This window comes from Crocodylus siamensis, chromosome 4 (assembly GCF_052110815.1).
Source record: "Crocodylus siamensis isolate JL-2025a chromosome 4, ASM5211081v1, whole genome shotgun sequence".
In the NCBI taxonomy this organism is placed as follows: Eukaryota; Metazoa; Chordata; order Crocodylia; family Crocodylidae; genus Crocodylus; species Crocodylus siamensis.
In genome coordinates, this window is record NC_143398.1 from 25,627,426 (window position 1) to 25,644,488 (window position 17,063).

A 17,063-nucleotide genomic window follows, 5' to 3' on the forward strand; every position below is an offset into this window, starting at 1 on the left:
TGCTGCCCAGCCAGTCAGCCCCCCAGCTTGTATTAAGGCATGGGATTGTTCCATTCTAAGTGCAGGACTTTGCACTTGTCCCTGTTGAACCTCATGAGATTTCTTTTGGCCCAATGCTCCAATTTGTCTAGGTCTCTCTGAATCTTAGCCCTACCCTCCAGTGTATCTACTACTCCCCCCAGCTTGGTGTCATCCACAAATCCATTCCATCTTCCAGATTTGTATAATATCTTCATTAACAAAATTAGCCCCAGGACCAACTCCTGGGGCACTCCACTTGACAGTGGCTGACAGCTAGACATTGAGCCACTGACTACTACACATGAGCCTGAAAATCCAGCCAGGTTTCTATCCACTTTACAGTCCATTCATCCAACCCATACTTCCTTATCTTGCTTGTAAGAATGCTATAGGAGACAAATCTCAAAAGCCTTGCTAAAGCCAAGGTATATTATACTTTCCCCAAATCCAGACAGCCAGTTACTTTATCATAGAAGGAGATCAGGTTTGTCAGGCATGACATGCCCTTGGTGAATCCATGCCAGGGTTGAGAAAGGATGTGAGGTTAGGGCTGATGCAAGCTGAGTGCAGCATGCAGGGCCAGTGCAGGACCTGCAGGAAGTACTGCAGTCCAGGTCATTAAACTCGCACACTGAATCCAGATGAGCACGACCATGTAGTATGTAGCATCACAGACATGTCCGTCGTGCCACATACCACACGTTAGTTTGTTCCCCACACTACAATGAAGCAGCAGAGAGGGTTTTTTTTGATCACTGGATATCCAGGGGTCAAAAAAAACCCATGGAAAACAAAAGCAGAGCTATGCATAGTGGCAGCATGCAATGCCCAGCGCTGGAGCCTGGCTGGCCGGAGCTGCGCTCCACTGTTGCCCAGGCTCCATGCAGCAGGACTGCTGCTATTGCAGCCCTGGGATTATCCCTAGAATCCCAAATAAGGCAGCTGGGGCCAGCCCAGTGCTGGCTCCAGCCTCGCCTACCCCATCTGGAGTAACTTGCTGTACACCAGGGTGCATGTAGCACAGGTGTTACCTGGGGACAACTAGAGGCAGCACAAGGTGCACCGCTGCTAGTTATACTTGCGGACCAAGTGTCCATGCATGGGGCTGCATCCAAATCATTAACAGCCCTGGTTTAAGCAATGTGCAGACAATGTGTCTTCACTAGGAGAAAAAGCCTATTTAGGTTTTCAACCAGGTGTGGAGAAGGCAAATTTAAAATTTTAACAAGTGTTAAGATGATCAAGGAAAACAGGGGTTTATGCACAGATACTACTTCCTCTTGCCTTTTCCAGTTAAGTATTATGATTATTTATTTTTATTGTAGTAGTGACCTGTAACCCCAGTCTATGCCAGGTCATTCTCATGCTAGACACTGCAGAAATAAATGAGAAGATGACTGCCCCTGTTCATGAAAAGAATGCCACTGATGAGTCAATATCATGAGACTATAGTTGAAACAAAGTAGTCAAAGGCTGAAAAGGCCTCTCGGATCATTACATAAGTTATTCATACTGTTTAGTCACATAAGTGTCAACCCAAACCATATGTCATTAACTGTGGCCAAGTTTTCATTCATGTGAAATGCTGTGATTAAGGCCAACAACTAGTTACTCAGTCCACCATACCATTTTAGAAAGCTAAGCTAGACTCTTCTCTTTGCATGTGTGGAATAATGTTTATTCATTACTCACTGTCAGTATAGTATTTCATTTTCTGAGGCATCTATTTCCATTAACAACTCTAAATCTCTTCAAATAAATGTGTGCGCTTGGCTCTCTAGATCTGTTGTTTTTTTCTTGATTAATGCATTTCTAATTAACCATAACTCTGGTCTCTAGGCATCCTACAGACATATTACAAAATAGTTACCCACACCAAGATAAGACTTTCCCTTTCCTCTTTCTTAGTTCAGCTGCTGTCTTAAAATAGTCAGATTCCCACAGCTAGGATCCAAGACTGCCTTGGCCAGGCAACGTGTGACAGTGAGTTAAAACAATGCCAGAGAGATGAGTCTTGCACCCTGATCTGAATGTGGAAATGCTGGGACTCAGCACGATTTCAGGCTGTGGTTTTCTCCCTACCTGTGGGCCCTTCACTGAACAGACTTTGCAAGCTCTAAGGATCATTCACACAATGACTTCTTGACTATTACAATGGAGTTAAACTCACTTACATTCCCATGACATACTCAAAGGCCAGAAGTGCTATACACCAGTTCCTGTAATTAACCACAAGAGGAAAAAGTCATATGACCAGTACCCAGGAGAGGAGAAAAAGAATGGTTTACCCAACCATCCTCATTGATAGTGTCCTGCTTTTGCAGAGGAACAGAAAAGGAGCTCTTTCTGAAGCTACCGCTGATGCTCTGGGTTTCATCAGTGGAATACCAGGATAACATGACTAGAAAACAAGCTTTGTTTATGGTGCTCAGCTTCTGGTCAGGCCTGAGCTGGAAGCCTAAAGTACATACTTGTTTCCAACTCTATTTTTCTCTGCTGGGAATATTCTAAGTCACAAACAACTGAGAATAGCAAAATGATCTCATAGATCAGTTGCTAAAAATATGGGGAAGGCTTTAGTTACAAATGTTCTGACCTAGTGGTTTATAATGCAGCCAGTAGAGGAAGGCAGGAAAGATTCCTGGATTCTGCAACCTCTGAAATTAAGTTTCCCTTTATTGGCAATAACACAGTTTAGTTTGTGTACAGTCCAGTACTGCTAGATGTCAAATCTACAAGAAAAACTTGTAAGAGTGCATCTCTTTTAGAAGCATGTGCATCTGAAATATACAGGAATGGGACACACTAAACATGGACCATAAACTCCACAAAACATACCAAGTACCAATAAAGGCTGAGAACAGTGGGAATACTGTCATCAGAAATGCCAACATAGAAGACAGGAAGGACTCAGAACCCACTCCTATGGGGGTAGAAAGATAACTGAGTGGATTAATGGAAGACCCTTGGAAAAACAGATTTCATAGACATTAGGGCTGGAACGGACCTCAGAAGATCGAGTCCAGCTCCGCCCCCGTCCGAAGCCAGGAAGTCAGCTGGGGTCATTACATGGGCATGATACTTTTAGACTAAAATCCTAATACCACCCTGAAAGCTTGATTTACTTTTGACTCCGACCTGGCCTACCCCACTGGCCTTGCACCCACACTCAATTTTCAGTATTATCAGGAAAATCCTGAGTTTATGCTAGTTGAGTAAAACCATCTCCCCCAACATCACACATTGTGCACCATCAATGTTCTGCCAATACAACACCTGTGTGGATGCTGCATTGACCGTATTGATGCAAACAATCCTTTAGTAACTATTCCTCAGCTTCCTTACCTTGAGACAATGACGACAGCTCTGGATACAGTTCTGAATTCTGCTGCCCAGAGGTCACAGGGACCAGAAGCCTCCCAGTCCCTGCCAGGAAAATTCTCTAGTAAACTTTGGACATCTCACATCCTGCTAAACTATATTTACTCCCTTGGGAGCACACGGGATATTATGGCACCCCTCTCCAGGGAATGTCACCTTGACAGGGTGGAGAGGTGTGTGTGTAGTAATGACATTAAGAGCAACAGAGTCAAGAGTCTTGCACTCCTGGGCAGGGTCACCCACGGTGGTAAGGTTTCAGATAAAAGTGCAGTCCAACACAACATAAAAGACCTCAACAGTGGAACAGGCAGATGTAGAAGGCATACTTCTCAATGCCTGTGAATGCAGACAAAGACTGCAGTGCAAGAGTAGCTCCAGTTGCCTTCGATCTCATTGCCACTGGACACAGGTTTCTCCTCCACCAAGAATCATGCAGTTGTCAATGTGCAACGGCCTCCTCGCATAAAGCAAGTCGCATACAGACTTCTCCCACTAATCCAACATCTACTACAATAATCAATACCAATACCCATAACTTCTACAAAGTCCTGCAGCAATAGAGGAGTGGTGATGGGGACAGATGAAGTCATTGCCAGGAGTCCACTGCAGGCAGTGGTTAAATGATGGTTGCTTCACCCTTGATATGGGACAGGAGGGTGATTTGGCAGCTGTGATCATGACTGAGAAATCCTTTTTAGGATTCCCTCTGCCCACCCTGCATGGGGAGGGATCTAGAAAAGGTGCCCCCCAACATAGGCTATCCCCATTTTACCTTACCTGACTGGACAGCTGCTTCTGGGAGAATCACTCTAATTGTGGTCAAAACACAGAAATGTCTTTTGTATCCTGGAATGTACAAACCCTACTAGATGACCCAGACAGCGACATCTGAATTCAGAACAGCTATTGTCACCTGAGAACTCATGATATCAATATTGATACCACTACCATCAGAGACCAGACATGCAGACAAAGGCCAAGTGGGGAGGGGGGGTGGACAGGGGTTATATGTTCTTCTGGAAAGGGAAACCTGCAAGTGACAGGTGAATATAGTGTTGGTTTCACCATTAAGAACCAGATTGTCAGCTGAATGACTGAATTCTGTTAGCCTAAATGAGTGCCTCATGGGCTTTCTGCCTCCAACTGACGAACAATTTGTTTGCTACCAACATCAATATGTACACCCAAACACTCAATGCAGAGGAAGAACAGTGTCATGGGGCAGGGCCCAGGAGTGGCCGTGATCTCTCCTGCACCCCTACCGTGCCAAGTTGCCCTTCCAGCACCCTCGTCTCGCCTGCCACGTCTTTGCTGTTTATGTAATATTAATGGGAGGCTGCCTTTCCTGGGCTTCTCTGACCCGGTGCTCCTGCCCTATACGGATCTCTCTTGGTGCACCCACACTAGGGTGTCACGTGGCTCCTTCCACCCCCAATACCATGCCCAAGCTTCGCCGGTGTTCCGGACGTTCTCATGTCTCTGTGTATGCACCCTCTCAGGGGCCTCTCCGATATGCGTGCTCTCTCCGGGGCCTCTCTGATTTCTGATATGCGCGCCCTCTCCAGGCCTTTAGCTGTGCACTCTGCCCTCTCCAGGCTCTTGCTTGCACGCTATGCGCTTCCAGGCTCTTTAGATTTGCCCTCGCCCCTTTCAAGGGCTTCCCAATCGACTCGCCCTTGTCTGGGGCTTCTCCCATATCCTCGTCCTCACTGGATGCTCTAATCTTATGCTTGCCCTTTCCTGGGCCTCTCTGATATGCACCCCCTCTCCGGGGCCTCCCCAATATACGTGCCCCCTCTGGGCTTCCAACCGCACGCCCGCCCATCCCCGGGCTTCCAACCGCGCGCCCGCCCTTCTGGGGCTTTTGAACCTAGTCTGCCCTACCTGGGCTCCCTATTCCCAGCTGCTCTATGGCCTGCCTTGCGCTTCTCGTGCTCCCCTGCCCTCACTGGGGCCTCACTCGCGCCTTTCGCGCTCTTGCCCCGTCTGGGGCCTATGCCTTGCGCTCTCCACACCTTCCGCGCTCTCGCTCCCCTGCCTTCACTGGGGCCTATGCCTCGCGCTTCTCGCACTCCCCACGCCTTTTCGTGCTCTCGCCCACTCTGGGGCCTATGCCTCACGCTCGGGGCTCAGGTGGCCTCTGGCTGTGCCTGGCCCCCTGACTCTTCTTCTGGGTCTTTCGCCCCACTGGGTTTTACCAAATACCGCCCTCACAGGGCTGGGGTCACAACACCCCAAAACACTGTGCCTCATCCACAGTGCCAGCTCTGGCACCAAATCGCTGTGCCCTCCCTGGGCACCCCGAAAAGCAGCACCCTCTGCACCGCCAGGAATCCCCCCATTCTGCTGGGGAGCTCCCCTGAGGCCTCCTCCTTCCCCTACAGCCTCACCTGGCCCTCCGGTTTTACACAAACATCACAACAACAAACAAAGCCCTGAGCCCACCAGCTGTAACACAAAATGAGCCTACCGGCTATAACATTCCACGCCCCCTGGGCGCCTCCATGATAGAGGCCTCTCCATCCCATCAACCCACGGACGCTCACTCAGGCAGCTCTGCCTTGCTCTGCTCTGCAGCAGAGCTCCTGCTTCTCAGCCTGTCAGAGGGGAACTGACTCTGGCCTCGGCCTGGCTGTTTATAAAGACCAGGCCCTGCCCCCTTTCGGTCAGCTGACCCAATCTGTTGCTTAAGAAACCTTCAGCTGTGCTGCTCTGCTGATTGGCAGCCAAGCCCGATTACCCATGCCAGTAGCAGGCACCCTAGTGCCCTGCTACAAATAGAAAGAACAGTTATATGCTGACCTTGATGAAATCTTGATCATCATCCTGAAAGAGGACAAGATCATCCTCCTTGAAGACTTCAATGCAAGAGTTGGCCAGGACTTTAAATATGTGGAGGGGCACTATTTGGAAGGAAGAAGTGGGCAGGGCCAATTCTACCAGCATCCTTTTACTCTGTAAATGTGCAGAGTGTGACCTTGTCATTACTAACCTTAGTTTCAGACAACGTGACAGGTACAAAACAAAATGGGAACACCCTCACTCGAAACAGTGGCATCTCCTCAACTACATCATCACAAGAGCATGTGTTCTAAAAGATGTCCATATCACACATCATGAGAGAAGCTGATGACTGCTGGATCGATCATCATTTAGTGAGAACCATCATGTCCATGTGGGTTGTACTGAAGCCTTGAAAGCAATCCAAATCAGTCCAAAGACAGTACAACAAATGCCTTCAGGCCCCTAGATACTGCAAGGTTCTCCAAGCATCTCAGTTAAAAATTTGCCAATCCTAGGATTGAAAATAATAACACTTATTTTCAGGAGGATTGGCAAGCTCTAAAAGAAACCATCCAAAAGGCTTGCACAGAATCAATTGGCTTTAAAATCACCCAATGCCATCAGGGCTGGTTTGATGAAAAAAAATGCTGAGATCAAAGCCCTTTTCAAAGCAGAAAAGAAAAGCTTTCTGTGGTTGGCAAAACGATCTAGTCAGAAGTGGGGAACTTTTTGATGGCTTAAAGGTAAAGTCCAGAGGAAGATTAGAGAAATCAAAAAAACAAATGATGGGAAGGCGAAAGAAATCCAACAATCATGACATGCAGCAGAGCTTCTTCAGTGCAATCAAGAATGTACATACAGATCAAATTCTTGCAGGCTCACCCTGCTTAGATCTGAAAATGGCAGTACATTCAAAGACAATAAGTCCATCAAAAACCAGTTTGCTAGGCCATGGCCATTTCTGAGCTGTGTGGTTTACTGGGCCATGGCATAAAAACTTTAGGAACCCCTGCTATATTGGATCTCCTCACTGATGTTGCCCTTCTTTAAGAGATGGCTGCTGAGGTATGCCTAGATGGAAAAAATCCACAGGAGCCAGCAACCATAAGCTGGTCGAAAGGAGAAGTGTAGGATGGAGAATGCAGACAGTTCTCAGAAAAACAACTAAATACAACCCAGAAGAGCCCAGAGGTGGAACTGAAGGAAGAGAAAGGGATTTTGGTTATGTGTATTACCATATTATTATATGCTTTTTTTCCTTACACAGTTTGCTGAACAGTCCTGAAATGGTCTCCCTTGTTCCCCCGCTCCCTCTTAAAATGGCAATTGAATGTGCATAGGCAGGAATCAGAGGAACTGCCTGTTTAAGAATCTGGCTTATTTTAACAACATGCACTAGCAGTCAGAACAAAATAAAAATAAAAAAGGAGAGAGAGAGAGAGAGAGAGAGAGAGAGAGAGAGAGAGAGAGAGAGAGAGAGAGAGAGAGAGAGAGAGAGAGAGAGAGAGAGAGAGAGAGAGAGAGAACACAATATTCTTAACATCCATAACTTTCCCCAAATGCACATTTTTTTGTCAGAGCAGGCTAAGAAAATGTCTAGCAAAATAAATCAATAAATTAAAAAAATAAAATAAAAGGTAGACATTAAAATTGGTACCTGACCATTTAAAATCAAAACTTGCACAACTAAAACAGACAAACAAAGATGCATAGAAATCCTTTCAAGCGATTGAGTAACCGAGGCCTCAATTCCACAAATAAAGAAGTATAAAGAAAGTGCATAAACATAATGAATATAAGATAGTTGTTCCTTGCTTCTCTTGTCTGAGTGCAATATAAGTAAGTATCTTGTATCTAGGTTATAGCTGTACTGGTCTAGAGGAAACAGAAATCAGGACTCATAGCAGAGATGATATCTTTTATTAGACCAACAAGATTTTTGCAAAAAAAGTTCTTTAATTGCAAGCTTTCAGGTACAAACACCCTTCATCAAGCATTGGAGAAAAGATTGTAAAAGTTCGAGTAGAAATGAAAGTTCATATTTCATAGGATTTGACAGAGGAGTCAATAGATGGAAAACTCCTCTGGGCAGGCAGTTCAAAGCTGGTATGGAGCCTCTCGCCTCCTGTGAGGATCTGTGATGATGCAAGTTATCTTGAAATGAAGGCAGCAGCAGTGTCTCAGGTGATCAGAGTTGCTTTCTGCTTTGGAAAACATGAAGATTTCATTTAAAAATGGCTAAAATTTGATATTGATATTAAATAAAATAAGTATCTTATCTGCTGTGCTTGGATTCAGTGGTGGGAAGAATTAGAGATTTTTTTTGCTTGTTCAGGTGCTTGGCTTTGAATTAGTTTGCAGAACTAAGTGACAGAAGCCATCCTTCTTCTCAGCACCCTTGCCCTCCAATACATTCTCACTACAGTTCTGTAGGTGATTGTTAAACTCTGCCCACACATTTCTAGGATGGGCTCCTTCATTTCTCTGACTGCAGTAGGACATCTTCCATACCACTGGAAGAGTTGCCCATATACTCACTGCACTGGGACCTGCTGAACTAGTCTAAACATGCAGCCCTGAAGTAATTTTGACCCCCTTCATATTACTTACAGCTCTTTTTATGAGAAAGATATTGAAAATGTTCCCAAATTATCTTTTCCTGTCTGATAAGCCTTTAAATCTATCAATGTCCATTTATCTTAGCCTCATCTGTTCTGTCTGGGTTATCCTCAGGAGGCACCTCTTCCAAATACCTGAATGACTTGAGAGAAAAGACACTAACAAGGGAAGAGATGTTTTATGATCTTCAAGAGCTCCAAAGAGGAGGGCACAAGCTGCAGGAAAGCCATAAGGACTAAAAGGTACATGAAGAAATCCACCATGACATGCAGCTCCTCCCATAGGACATGCAGATACTGCAAAGCAAAATGCTCAGTGACACTTTGGGTCTAGCTACTCAATCAAAAGTCAGCAGACAGTCTTCTTGGTTCTCCTTCTAACCTGACCGTAACATTGTCTGCTTTGCAAATATTATGTGAAAGGTAACAAACAGCAATACCAATAGGAATACTCGACTCTGAGATCCAACTGAGTCATTACCATGCACCTCCAATGTCCTTTCAATCCATCAAAAGCACAGTAAACATTCACCTTGCACCTGGTCACATGTTAGTTGAATCTTTCTTTGCTGCTGGCCAGATGCCCAGTTTCAGGCTTCATGAGTCATGGAAGCAAAAGCACCCCAAGTTCCTGCGACTATCAGTTGATATTTCAACCCTACCAACACGCTGGTGTAAGAAAAGCATTGCTGCTTGCAGCTTCTCCAGAAGTCCTAGATTTCGAAGAGAATAAGCCTTACTCACCTGCCCTGAACACCTGTGCTAATGCCTGAGAAACATCCTCTGTGATCCACTTTGCTTTCATAATTGGAGAAATGCACCCCTTTCTGCTTATATGAAGAAGCAATGTGTATGGATGGAGGCCTGTGGGGAAGTAGAACCTGGATATGCATCTCAACTGTTGTCACACTACACGTTAGGAAGCCATTGGATCCCTGTCCCCACACAGGAGATTTTGTACCATGAAATTGACTGCCAGCTGCCAAATTGCAATTCAGAGCTGCAGGTTTCCAAAGCACAAATGATACCTGTATTGACTGGCAAAGCAGCTGTCTTTCTAATATATCCTCAAAGGGGGAGTTTGGCATGTAACTCCATGACTGGGGTCTTTCCCATCCAAAAGTTCTGTAGCCCCTGTCAGATTTGCATCTGGTGCCACCATCACTGCTTGCTTCACAGGCCCAGTAGCCTAGCACCATTACGTTCACTGGTCAGTGGCTGTCCACAGCCCCAGTAATTTCCATGCAATGCCTGCATTTTTCACTTCTCTGCTTTCTTATTTTCACTGCCGCATGCAAAGAGCTTCTGGTCACTTCAGGGCTTGTTTTTACTTGGGGCAGTAAAGAGGGGCAGAAGGGTGTAGAAGGGCTGGAATTACGAAGAGCATTACAGGATTGCTGCTGGCAAATTTCTGGTGCTTGAAGGCTGCTTGCTTGAGTAAGTGCAAACATACTGCAGAAAGGGGAGAGGATGCAAGGCCAGCAGCAGCAGCATGGATTTCATACGCAGATACCTTGGACAGCTGCCAGGGTTTACTTTAGGGTTTTACACTCCAAATTATGGTTGACATGGGCTTCAGGACAACCTCAAGGTTGATCCTACTTACCAGTTAGAGAGACTTAAAAGCAATATTGTTGTTTATATACCAGTGGTAATAGCCTTGGTAATAAATAGGAGGTGTGGAAGATACTCATAAACAAGAGAAAATACAATTAGTCTGATAATACTGAAAGCTGGTGAGACAGATCTTATAAACTATTTAGTACAGTGCGTTTGTTACAACCTCCCCCATCAGGAGAGTGTGAGGTGAGATATGGGTGGTACTTTACATCCAAGACTATTACCTGTTATAGTCACAGACCATTCAGACTCACAGGACATTGCTTGCTAAAGAACTAAAGTTCTAAATAGCAGAACTAAGACAACAGAGTAATGGGTGGGCATCTTTAACAGACCACCACATTTCACTAAAGAACAAGATGAACTGCTCTTTGAGTATCTGTCTCAAGAAAAGTAGTTACACTGAATGGCTTCAAATCTAGGAGACATTTGCCAGACAGCTCCAGTGACTGGTAACAATTTTCTCAGGCTTCCAAAAAAAGATTAAAATGTCTTCATATAGAAAGCCCAATGCCAGTACTAGACTTAATTCTGACAGAGAAAGAAGAGCTAATCATTGACGTAAAAACTGCAGTTGCTAGGTACATCTTATAATGATCTGGTTAAATGTACTTTACCCAAACAGCAGAGTATGGTACTAATCAGTAACATACATATTAGGGATGTGAAAGGTTAAATGATTAATCAATCATTTAACTGATCAGTGCATTGACAAGTGGTTAGCTTACTGGTTATTCCTTAGCTCCAGCGAGGCTCAGTCTGGCATGGAAGGGAGGGACATGTGGTGCCCCAGCAGGGATCAGAAGGCAGCAGGGTAGGCAGGAGAGGGAAGAAGCAAGGAGGAAGGGAGGGAGGGCAGGTGGGTGAGGATGGACTAGTACCTATAGCCTATGAGGAAAAACAGCAAGCAACCTAATGATTCATCAATTAAGCAATTAGCTGCTTGTTCACAGGTGCTCCCTCCCTCCCAGCCAGGGCTTCAGGTGAGCTGTAGTGTTTGGCTGAGGTTGCCTCCTCCCCCAGTGAAAGGCCTCCCAGCAGGAGCTGTGTCCCAGCTACTGTTATCCATCAATCATTTAACTGATATAATTAGAGGTTAAACAAATATTATTAAGAGATAATAGTACATATCTGGAATTTTTTAAGTTCCAAATCTTAAAGCAATTGTTGGCATGGCTGATTGGAACAATTAATGAAAAGCATTAGTAACGAATAGAAATTGTTCAAGAAATCCCACTGAATGTCCCAAAAGACAACTCCACACAGACACAGATACCCCCCCACAAACAAACTTACACTGAGCAAGAAGCATCCCAGATTAAAAGATGTGGAAGTGGTAATAAAACTTGTACTGAAAGGAAGAACAAATAAAGGATGAAGAAAATGGAAGTAAATAGCAATGAATAAAAATTGAAAGTGAAATACACAGGTGATTGATAATGAAAGCTAAAGGTGCCAATGGGCAATGAGTTAAAAACCTGAGCCAATTTTTAAAAACATCCCGGGAAGAAAAATATATCTTATGTTGCAAATAGGTACATTGCTAGATGCAAATATAAAGATAGATAGAAATGTTGAACGGGAGGCTGCAGACCCGGGACCCTGGCATCTGGGGGCCTTCTCCAGCATGGCTGAGGGGTGGGAGTGAGGGACCTGGACCTGTGTCCTGGTGAGCCAAGGGGGCAGGGGAGCTCTGATTTTCCATGATAAAAAACCCAAAATCAAATACCAAAATTTATAGGTATTTATAATATATTATAGTGATTGAGGCACTGGTAGGCTTCCAAATTGCTTTAAAGTTGTAAATATATCAACAAAACATTGGTGTTCAATTGCTACCTATATATAGTGGTGTTTCATTTTAATCATGGATTAGGGGGGTTTTAATTGGAGAATTCGCTATTTTTAAAACAGAGAAAACCAGGATCCCTGCTTATCTCAGAGTTGCAGAAGAACTAGCTGAGGAGGAACTAATTAACTACTGCTAGTTATTGACAAATCTTGAAAAACTGGAGAAATTTCAGAGAAAACATAGTTCCAAGATTTTTTAAAAAGGGTGAAAAGGATGGCCCAAAGCATGGTAGAATCATAAAGAATCATAGAAAATTAGGGTGGAAGGGACTTCAGGAGGTCATCTAATCCTGCGTTTTCCAATCTTTTCCAGCCCAAGGCACACTTACATTAATAACAATTTTCCACGGCACGCCGGTTAAGGCATTCCCCACCCTCATACCTAGTGTAGCTCATTGTCATGGCAAAATTCCGTGCGCACCTGTTCATTTCTGACAACACTTTTGTCCCACAGCACACTTGTTGGGAAACCCTGATTTAGTCCAACCCACTGCTTAAAGCAGGACTACCAACTATATTACCTTAGTCAATACTTTGTCTAGCTGGGTCTTAAAAACCTGCAAGGATAGAGATTCCACCACCTCTCTGGGTAACCTGCTCCAGTGCTTTACTATCTTTCCTGAAAGAAAGTTTTTCCTGATATCTAGCTTTCCTTGCTGCAACTTGAGACCATTGCTCCTTGTTCAGTAATCCACCACCACTGAACAGTCCAGCTCCATCCTCTTTGGAACCACCTTCAGGTAGTTGAAGGCTGCTATTAAAATCCCTTCTCAGTCTTCTCTTCTCCAAACTAAATAAGCCCAGTTCCCACAGCTTCTTCTCAGAAGTCACACGCCCCTGCCTTCTAATCATTTTTGTTGCCTTCTGCTGGACTCGCTCCAATTTATCCACATCTTTTCTGTAGCTGGGAGCCCAGAACTGGACACCCTACTCCAGGCCTGGCCTCAGTTAATTAACTGGCTGGTTTCCCGATTGGCTACTGGAGCACCACCTACTCATTTAGTCCCAGCTGTAGCAGCAGACTCCAGGCCAGCTAACAGTTCTGACTTGTTTGCTTTGGCAAGCCTTCTGGGTCCCAACACCAGAGCGGCTCTATTCCTGGACTTCAGCTTGTGGATTGTCCCTTGTACTCGGGTAACTCAGCATCGGATTCCCAGACCCTGCCCATAGATCTCCATCTAGTCCAGGTAATTTAGATCCCAAACCCTGACTCAGTCTCTGGTCCCAGCCTTTCCTCATGGCCTAACCATTAGGCAAGACCACCTACACCTGAACACTGACATGCACAGATAGTTCATAATCATAGAGCAGAAGCTGTAAGTTGCACAGACATTTTCCAAGTCATCACAGGAATAGGGAGGCTCAGAAGGCATAGCAAGATAGAAGTTCAAGTTGGATAGACTCTGCCTTGAAATAAAATGTAATTGTTTAAATAGACTACCTCATTCTTTTCTGTTCTCTTCCTGCAGTACACAACAGTTTAGTCACTTGACAACTGAAAAGCAACAGTTTGACCATAATAATAACAATAATCAAGATGCTTAGTTCCTGAGTTGAGCTCAATACATTGGTACACACCAATATCTGGGTGAAATTTAACAGCTTGGGATACACAGGAGGTCAGTCTAATGATCTAATGGTCTCTATTGGCCTGTATCATATGAAGCATCGCAAAGTAGAATCATCTACATCATCTTGTATATCATGAGTTCCAAATTCCAAATTCTTTGTAAGGACAAATCATATTTAGTAGCCTGGCAGGGGAGTGTCAAAAGACACAAGTATGTTTTGAGAGACTAATGGCAAAAAAAGTGTCAGGTGGAAGAGAGCACTACACACACATTCCAGAACAGAAGACAACCCTCCACCAATCCACAGCTTGATAAACTTCTCTTCATTGCAAAGTCTATGCCAGCTTTTCTTCGACAATGTTTCTCTCTCAACATAATGCTTAGCATTATGAGTACATGCACAGGAGGAATTAGAACCAGTATACTCACCCTTTGTGCTCCCTGGACAGCTCATCTCTGTTGACATCCCACAGGGCTTTGTGCTAACATGCCCTTGGGCAGGGCCCTATTGCAACAAAGGAAAGCTACTGACATCCATTCCAGAATCTTCAATAATTAAAATACTTACTGTGCAGAATGGGTCAGGATTTGAGCGTACACAGCATGTTTTCTTTAGCCACATCGGTCACCACTGAAATTCTGTAGGAACAGAGTTGGTGTCATACTTGGTTCAGATAAGATGCACTGAAGACAACGCTCATTAAGAATAGGGTCTGTAACATAGCAGCCACTATGCTGCATGAATATTTTCTCTTGGGGAGTGGGGGGGAGAAAGAAGGGGCTTAGTCCTGCAGTGGTTTAGTGGCATTTACTCACAAGCTCTTCTTCTGCCTAAAGGTTTTGTGCCTGCATAAAACTTGCAGGATTAGGTCCAAATCCAGTTACTTAAGAAGGTGCTTGTTCAGTTGTGTGCAAGACTGAGATGGTTTTTAACTATGGAAGTAAAAGAAAAGTTTTAGATGTGCAAGACTGAGAAGGTTGAGCTTTCCAGGTAAACTGTATGTGCTAGAAAGACTGTAAACATAGCATGTTTAAAAATATTTTTTAGAAGTATTTTCTTTTTCCTTGACACCCTCCCCAAACAGAAGGTAAATGCCAGGGTTATGGGAGAGCAGCAAATCTCTCCTGATAGTATAGAACTTCTCCCCAGCCCAGTCATACTTCCTGGGTTACAGCTACTTAAACTTGTTTTTACTCTTTAAACCTCTGCAGAGTTGCAGTTTGACTCTATACCCTATGAAGAAATAGGACTGCAAAAAAAAGAGATAAATGATCACCTGCAGTAGAATCATCTGAAAAACAGATCAAGATGCTTAGTGATAGTGCTTAAATAGTTAAAATACCAACCAATTTCTACTGAGAGCCCAGGAACAGAGTAAATGAGAATCAGACCTTCAGATTTAATGGACCCAAACCATTAATGTGTAGAGCGCAAATAATGTTATATATTAGTTAGTGGGTGCAAGAAAAATCAGTGCAAGGAAGTCTAGTAATCTGGAGAAAGTCATAGACCTTACCTACATTACGTCTAAACCAGTGATTCTCAATCAGGGTGCTGCAACTAGGGAAGCCATGGGATCCTTTTAATGGTGTGGTGCAATATTAGCACTGTTAGGTGTGAAGATGTTTGTACGATACACCAGATAAACCCAGAAATTTCAAATAGGAATTCATAGCGTCATAAAGATTCTGACCTGTTGTGATCTTTCGGAGTCCTGTGCCACAGAAAAATTGCTATTATTTTTTCCAAAATCAAAAACCAAGTAAAAGATAAGGGCTGGCATTTTCTGAGGGATGCCTAGAGCCTAACAAGATTGAGAACCATGATCATTCTAAGTTAAAGATGTGACAAAAATCACAGACTGTCACTGACATAGCTATGCCAGCAAAACCTCTAGTGGGGTTATAGGGCAAAGCTCTGCTGTTCACAGGAGCTGGTCAATTATGGAGGACAGAGCATCTGTTCACCAGGGCGCTCCATGGGAAGACTCCATGGTCACAAAATCTTGGAAAACCATTTTAGGCTGAACATAAGGAAAAACTTCTTTACTGTCTGAGTTCCCAGGGCCTGGAATAGACTCCCTGTTTAGGTGGTGCAGGCACCTACTCTGGATGTTTAAGAAACACTTGGATGCCTATCTTGCTGGGATCTTTTGACCCCCGCTGACTGCCTGCCCTTTGGGCAGGGGGCTGGACCTGATGATCTTGTGAGGTCCCTTCCAGTCATAATGTCTAAGAATCTTTCATAGATTTCATTCTGCTGGCAGAGATGTGTCCACACCAAGCAGCCTGGCTGCCTTAGTGTTGATGTCATAGCAGCTCTCATACTACAGACACTGCCTTTGTGGGCCTAAGATGCAGCAGGAGCTGGCAGGTGCAAGTTACATCAACTCATACCTTTCCAAATTTGACCCACAGACAGACCAGGAAAAGTGCCCATATCCTTCTTACCCCTTTGTTAGAAAGGAAAAGAAGGTTCCAAAGGAACTGAGATGCTGCCTTCCCAGGTGATAAGAGATTGGACACCCATATTTCCCTCCTGACAAATAGAATTCAGTATCCAACCTCTTTTCTGTGGGAAACAGATTTCTACAACTGCACAGAAATATTTCAGTGTAGCTGTTGAATACAGAGACTAAAGAGCAATACAACAGATGAAAACAAACCAACCACACCACTTCAGAGAACTCTTGCTGATTATTTTCAGCTGCTCTGGATCACATTGCTACAAAAACCAGCAAGAAACACATTTTTCAAGCGTGCTCTGCTCTGCCACAGATAAATGCTCCTCTTCATTTCCTATGAAGTAAAGAGAAGAGACAACGTTCAGCGTTGCACTCTCATGCTAAAAGGCCACTAAGAAAGAGGTTAATTGCACTGACGGCAAGAGAAAAAACATCATGATTAGTCAAACTTCCCTATAATTACAGTAAATTTGAATCATGTGACATCTCCAGCTTTGTTACTTCCTTAAAAAGGATTTTAGTTTCTGGTCACTGCTGTCACTTAGAACTCTTCGCTATGCTTCCCAGATGCAAAGCCTTGCTGCAGAGATGCCACCCTCTTTGTAAAAGGTGTCCTCTTTCATAAGCCCGCCTCCAGGCTCTAGGTAGAAGGGCTGGACGTAAAAGACTTCACTGGAAAAAAGTGAAAAAAACGTATGACAGTTCCAGCAGGGTGGAGGTCACCACATCCTGATGACAGGTAACCTCACAAA